This window comes from Leuresthes tenuis, unplaced genomic scaffold, assembly GCF_036924035.1.
Source record: "Leuresthes tenuis unplaced genomic scaffold, fLeuTen1.0.hap1 SCAF_18, whole genome shotgun sequence".
NCBI lineage: Eukaryota > Metazoa > Chordata > Actinopteri > Atheriniformes > Atherinopsidae > Leuresthes > Leuresthes tenuis.
Genome location: NW_027325372.1, coordinates 29,674,407 through 29,680,406, shown reverse-complemented (window position 1 = coordinate 29,680,406; position 6,000 = coordinate 29,674,407). Strand labels below are relative to the sequence as shown.

The 6,000-nt window shown below is 43.3% G+C and overlaps 3 non-coding genes across 3 annotated transcripts; all 3 read right to left on the bottom strand.

The window, feature by feature from the left end:
• Nucleotides 1-3,098: 3,098 nt before the first annotated feature.
• Nucleotides 3,099-3,286, bottom strand: LOC140276118 (U2 spliceosomal RNA). Its single transcript, XR_011908802.1, has one exon. It is a non-coding gene; the product is annotated as a U2 spliceosomal RNA (small nuclear RNA).
• Nucleotides 3,287-3,584: 298 nt separating this feature from the next.
• Nucleotides 3,585-3,698, bottom strand: LOC140276403 (U5 spliceosomal RNA). The gene has a single exon (XR_011909000.1). It is a non-coding gene; the product is annotated as a U5 spliceosomal RNA (small nuclear RNA).
• A 411-nt stretch (nucleotides 3,699-4,109) lies between these two features.
• On the bottom strand, nucleotides 4,110-4,300 carry LOC140276008 (U2 spliceosomal RNA). Its single transcript, XR_011908702.1, has one exon. It is a non-coding gene; the product is annotated as a U2 spliceosomal RNA (small nuclear RNA).
• Between the last annotated feature and the right edge of the window lie 1,700 nt (nucleotides 4,301-6,000).

The window sequence follows — 6,000 nt, the reverse complement described above, 5'->3', positions numbered from 1 at the left end:
TCGAACCTTTTCTTACCCGCTATTTACCAACTATGGTCGGACATTCGCACCATCTTACAGCGGAACACCTCTTCTCCCGCTTTTGATGATGAATGGTCCGGAATTCTTACCTTTTCTAACACATTTTTCAGCAATTATTGTCGGTCATTCACACCTTTCTCCTCAGCTTTTTGCAAATTATGATCTGACATTCACACCTACTTGCAGCCGAACACCTCGGCTTCCGCTTTTGATGGTGTATATTTTGGCATTCGAACCTTTTCTTACCCGCTTTTTACAAACCATGGTCGGACTTTCACACCTTCTTTTAGCCGAACAACTCCGCTCCCGCTATTGATTGTGTAGAGTCGGGTATTGTAACCTTTTCTTACCCGCTTTTTACCAACTATGGTCGGACATTCACACCTTCTTACAGCGGAACACCTCCGCTCCCTCTTTTGATGGTGTATGTTCTGGCATTCGAACCTTTTCTTACCCACTTTTTACAAACTATGCTCGGACATTCACACCTTCTTGCAGCGAAACACCTCCGCTCCCTCTTTTGATTGTGTATGTTCGGGCATTCAAACCTTTTCTTACCCGCCTTTTACAAACTATGGTCGGACATTCAAACCTTGTGGCCGAACACATCCACTTCTGCTTTTGATGATGTATAGTTGGGCATTCAAACCTTTTCTTACCCATTTTTCAGTAATTATTGGTGGACATTCAGACCTTCTTGCAGCTGAACACCTCTGCTCCCGCTTTTGATGGTGTATAGTCGGGCTTTCGATGCTTTTCTTCAACGGTGTTTACAAATTATGGTTGGAAATTCAGACCTTGCAGCCGAGCACCTCCGCTCCCTCTTTTGATCATACATTGTCGGGCATTCGCACCTTATCTTACCCGCGTTTTACAAACCATGGTCGGACTTTCACACCTTCTTGTAGCCGAACAACTCCGCTCCCACTATTGATTGTGTACAGTCGGGTGTTTTAAACTTTTCTTACCCGCTTTTTACCAATTATGGTCGGACATTCAAACCTTCTTGTAGCAGAACACATCCACTTCTTCTTTTGATGATGTATGGTTGGGCATTCGCACCTTTTCTTACCCATTGTTCTGGAATTATGGGTGGACATTCACACCTACTTGCAGTCGAACAGCTCTGCTCCCACTTTTGATTATGTTTGGTTGGATATTCGAACCTTTTCTTAACCGCTTTTTACAAACTTTGGTCGGACGTTCATACCTTCTTGCAGCCGAACAACTCCACTTCCGCTTTTGATGGTATATATTCGGGCATTCGAACCTTTTCTTACCCGCTTTTTACCAACTATGGTCGGACATTCGCACCATCTTACAGCGGAACACCTCCGCTCCCTCTTTTGATGGTGTATGTTCGGGCATTCGCAGCTTTTCTTACCTGCTTTTTACAAACTTTGGTCGGACGTTGACACCTTCTTGCAGCCAAACACCTCCGCTTCCGCTTTTGATGGTATATATTCGGGCATTCGAACCTTTTCTTACCCGCTTTTTACCAACTATGGTCGGACATTCGCACCATCTTACAGCGGAACACCTCCGCTCCCTCTTTTGATGGTGTATGTTCGGGCATTCGCACCTTTTCTTACCCGCTTTTTAAAAACTATGCTCGGACATTCACACCTTCTTTCAGCGAAACACCTCCGCTCCCTCTTTTGATTGTGTATGTTCTTGCATTCGAACCTTTTCTTACCCACTTTTTACAAACTATGCTCGGACATTCACACCTTCTTGCAGCGAAACACCTCCGCTCCCTCTTTTGATTGTGTATGTTCGGGCATTCGAACCTTTTCTTACCCGCCTTTTACAAACTATGGTCGGACATTCAAACCTTCTTGTAGCAGAACACATCCATTTCTTCTTTTGATGATGTATGGTTGGGCATTCGCACCTTTTCTTACCCATTTTTCAGGAATTATGGGTGGACATTCACACCTACTTGCAGTCGAACAGCTCTGCTCCCACTTTTGATTATGTTTGGTTGGATATTCGAACCTTTTCTTAACTGCTTTTTACAAACTTTGGTGAGACGTTCACACCTTCTTGCAGCCGAACACCTCCGCTTCCGCTTTTGATGGTATATATTCGGGCATTCGAACCTTTTCTTACCCGCTTTTTACCAACTATGGTCGGACATTCGCACCATCTTACAGCGGAACACCTCCGCTCCCTCTTTTGATGGTGTATGTTCGGGCATTCACACCTTTTCTTACCCGCTTTTTTACAAACTATGGTCGGACATTCAAACCTTCTTGTAGCCGAAAACCTCCACTCCCTCTTTTGATCATACATTGTCGGGCATTCGCACATTTTCTTACCCGCTTTTTACAAACTATGCTCGGACATTCAAACCTTCTTGTAGCCAAACACATCCACTCCTGCTTTTGATGATGTATGGTTGGGCATTCGAACTTACTTGTTGTCCGCTTTTCATTAATTATGGGTGGACATTCACACCTTGTCTTAGCCAAACACCTCCGCTCCCTGTTTTGATCATGTATGGTTGGACATTCGCACCTTTTCTCACCCGCTTTTTGCAAACTATGGTCGGCCATTCACAGCTTCCTCTCCACCATACTTGTATGGTGGGATATTCACACCCACTTGCATCCGAAGACCTCCGCCCCCACTTTTGTTGATATTTAGTCGGTCATTCGCACCTTACCCGCTTTTGGCAAACTATGGCCTTCTCGCAGCCAAAAACCTCTGATCTCGCTTTTGATGATGTAAGGTTGGGCATTCAGACCTTGCTTCACCTGCTTTTCACCAAATATAGTCCGACATTCACACCTTCTCTCAGCCAAACACTTCCGCTCCACCTTTTAGTTTTCTATGGGGCATTCACACCTTTTTTTTCACCGCATTTTATAAAAACACCACAGGAACACCGTATTGAGGCTTTGTTCTGACCGCTCATTCGGTGTCGCGTTTCATTCAAGCAATTCTCCTGGTTAGCCCGCCCTCGGCTCGCTCCCAGAGCCGTGTTAAAGTCTACTTCGCATTCACTCTCTTTTCTCAGCAGACTAAAAGAAACTTCCATCCTGCACCGCTGTTTGCTTTTTCACAAGAGCAGTGGAGAGCGCACCGTTCCCAGCGGCACTGCAGTACCGGGTTGATGCTTGGAGTGAACGGAGCAAGCTCCTTTTTCAACTCCTATTGATAAAAATCCATTTAATATGTAGTCCTTGCATAGACATATCACATATTAAACTGATAAGTACAGATACTACACTTGATCTTAGCCAAAAGGCCGATAAGCGATACCTGTCCACTGGTTCACGTCCGAGGGCCCTTCCTGGCACAATGCACACTTGTAGCGGTGTTCTTTTTATGGCCATAATGTCACTTTGCACCTCCACCCACCCGCTGCACTGAGCACTCTTCAACCCTTTTAAATGGTATAACTTTACACTACCGCACGCTCCAGCGAGCACCATTCAAGCAACAACTTTGCACTCCAGCTTCGAACATCGGCACAGTCGCAACAAGTAAGGCGACTCTACTCAGAGAACTCACTCTGCACAGTAACAAGATTTCTTTTGCACAGACAGAAAGGGCTTCACCCGCAAAGGTAAAGCCTGCCAAAAATAGAAACAATTCATTAGTGCTGCTCTCCACGGAAGTCTTTAGTAAAAGGCGAAAGACTTGTACATTATGAAGAGAAACCAGAGTACGATTATCCATCACTGCGGGAGCAGGGCATCAGGCTAGTTGGCATAGCCACCTTCCCCATGGTGAGCTTTGCTTGGTTGAGACGCTTGATCCCCCCCCTTGCTCCTCGGCTGACCAAGTAGGAACAATCGGGCCCTATTCGATGGCTGCCTTGTCTTTTACTCTGTGCAAAAGACAAGGCAGCCACAAACAACACGGGAACACCGTATTGAGGCTTTGTTCTGACCGCTCATTCGGTGTCGCGTTTCTTTCAAGCAATTCTCCTGGTTAGCCCGCACTCGGCTCGCTCCCAGAGCCGTGTTAAAGTCTGCTTCGCATTCACTCTCTCTTCTCAGCAGATTAAAAGAAAGTTTCATCTTGGGCTCCCTGAAACTTCCATCCTGCACCGCTGTTTGCTTTTTCACAAGAGCAGAGGAGAGCGCACCGTTCCCAGCGGCACTGCAGTACCGGGTCGATGCTTGGAGTGAACGGAGCAAGCTCCTTTTTCAACTCCTATTGATAAAAATCCATTTAATATGTAGTCCTCACATAGAGGACATATCAGACATTAAACTGATAAGAACAGATACTACACTTGATCTTAGCCAAAAGGCCGAGAAGCGATAACTGTCCACTGGTTCACGTCCGAGGGCCCTTCAAACTCTCACAAACTCACACACGTTCGCACACATACACCCATACACACACACATTCTTGAACTTGCTGCAAGATTAAACCTTTGCATTAACTGACTCCAGCAACTCTGAGTCTCATTGAGAGACTTTTCTCAACAATTGGGTCCTCAAACCAGATCTCAACGTTTTTTCCACTTTCCAGGGTCGGAGCTGAAACCGTGCACGGGGGAGTCCAGTACTCCTAATGAAAGACCCCCTGCTGTATTGCGGTAATTAGGGGCCAGTGTCCACTGAAAGGGGGAAAAAGGGACGAGATCGTACTTTTGAATCAATGGCCAGAAGCCATTGGCAGTGCAGGCATCAACAATAATGGTGTTATTTCACCCATTAACACTTAAGGTACCTCATGCAGTGGCTGTGATATGGTTACTTAACAAAATATCTTTACCAGACATCTCTCATGTCATTTCTCATGTCAGAAATAACCATCAGTGTTTTACCCAGGCCAGACTTAACTGATATACGTTATGAAAATGCAGAAATAACTATATTTATTCAACAGATCAAGGAAAAAAACCCTGATGGCACAAATGCTACAGGATTTGCAGTAGTAACAGAAACTGAAGTTTTCTTAAAACAACCACTACCAAAAAATTACTCTGTTCAAGCAGTCGAATTGGTAGCTTTAACTGAAGCTTGTAAATTAAATAACAAATAGGTTGTTAACGTTTACACTGACAGTCAGTATGCCTTCTCAACTGTACATGTGTTAACACAGCATTGGAAAAACAGGTATGTTGACATCCACAGCTAAATGTATAAACTACAAATATTTTAGCATTATTAGATGTTATTCAATTGCCATCTACAATAGACTCGTATGAATGACCGGAAGGAAAACCATACTGCCAAAGAATTTGTTTAAATATGCTGCAGTATTGAGCCACGGACCATGTCATGTCTCAACAGGAGGGATGGAAGCAATAATGAACCAGGTTTTTACAGCATATGGTTTTACTAATTATTAAAAAAAATTTTTTAGAATAAATAAATGAATAAAGTTTTGTCTAGCAGGTCAAATATGTGCGAAATACATTCCACAGGGCAATCTAAGACCAAAACGAAGATAATTCCCTAAGCCAGTGTATCTTTTTCAACATATTTGTTTGGATTTCATTATTTCATTATTTTGTAGATTTCATTGAACTAAATTAATGTTAAGGGAAACGATTCTGCTCAGTGACAACAGAGGTTTTTCCCAAATGGTCTGAAATATTTCCATGTGCACAAGCAGATGCACTCTCAATAGCAAAATCACGCGTTAAATAACTCATTTCTAGATTTGAAATTCCTGAAAAGATCTTCAGTGATAATTTGACACACTTTGTAAACAATGTCATCTCACTGATGGCAAAGAACTTAAAATAGACCTTAGAAACCACTGTGATATAGAAGGTTTCGCTAACACATTGGAATTGTTTTACTATTTACATATGCATGTGCAGTGAAGAATTGCTTGCTGCTGATAAATGCAAAGAAGAACAGCTTACACATAAATGCTCACATATAGGCTGCTGAATGCAATGAAGACCTGCTTATCCAGTAAAGTTCAATGTCAATGTGTAATATTCAATTAGGATTTGCAAAACAGTGAAGTTAAACAATGAATGGGTCCATAGTCGGTATGAGA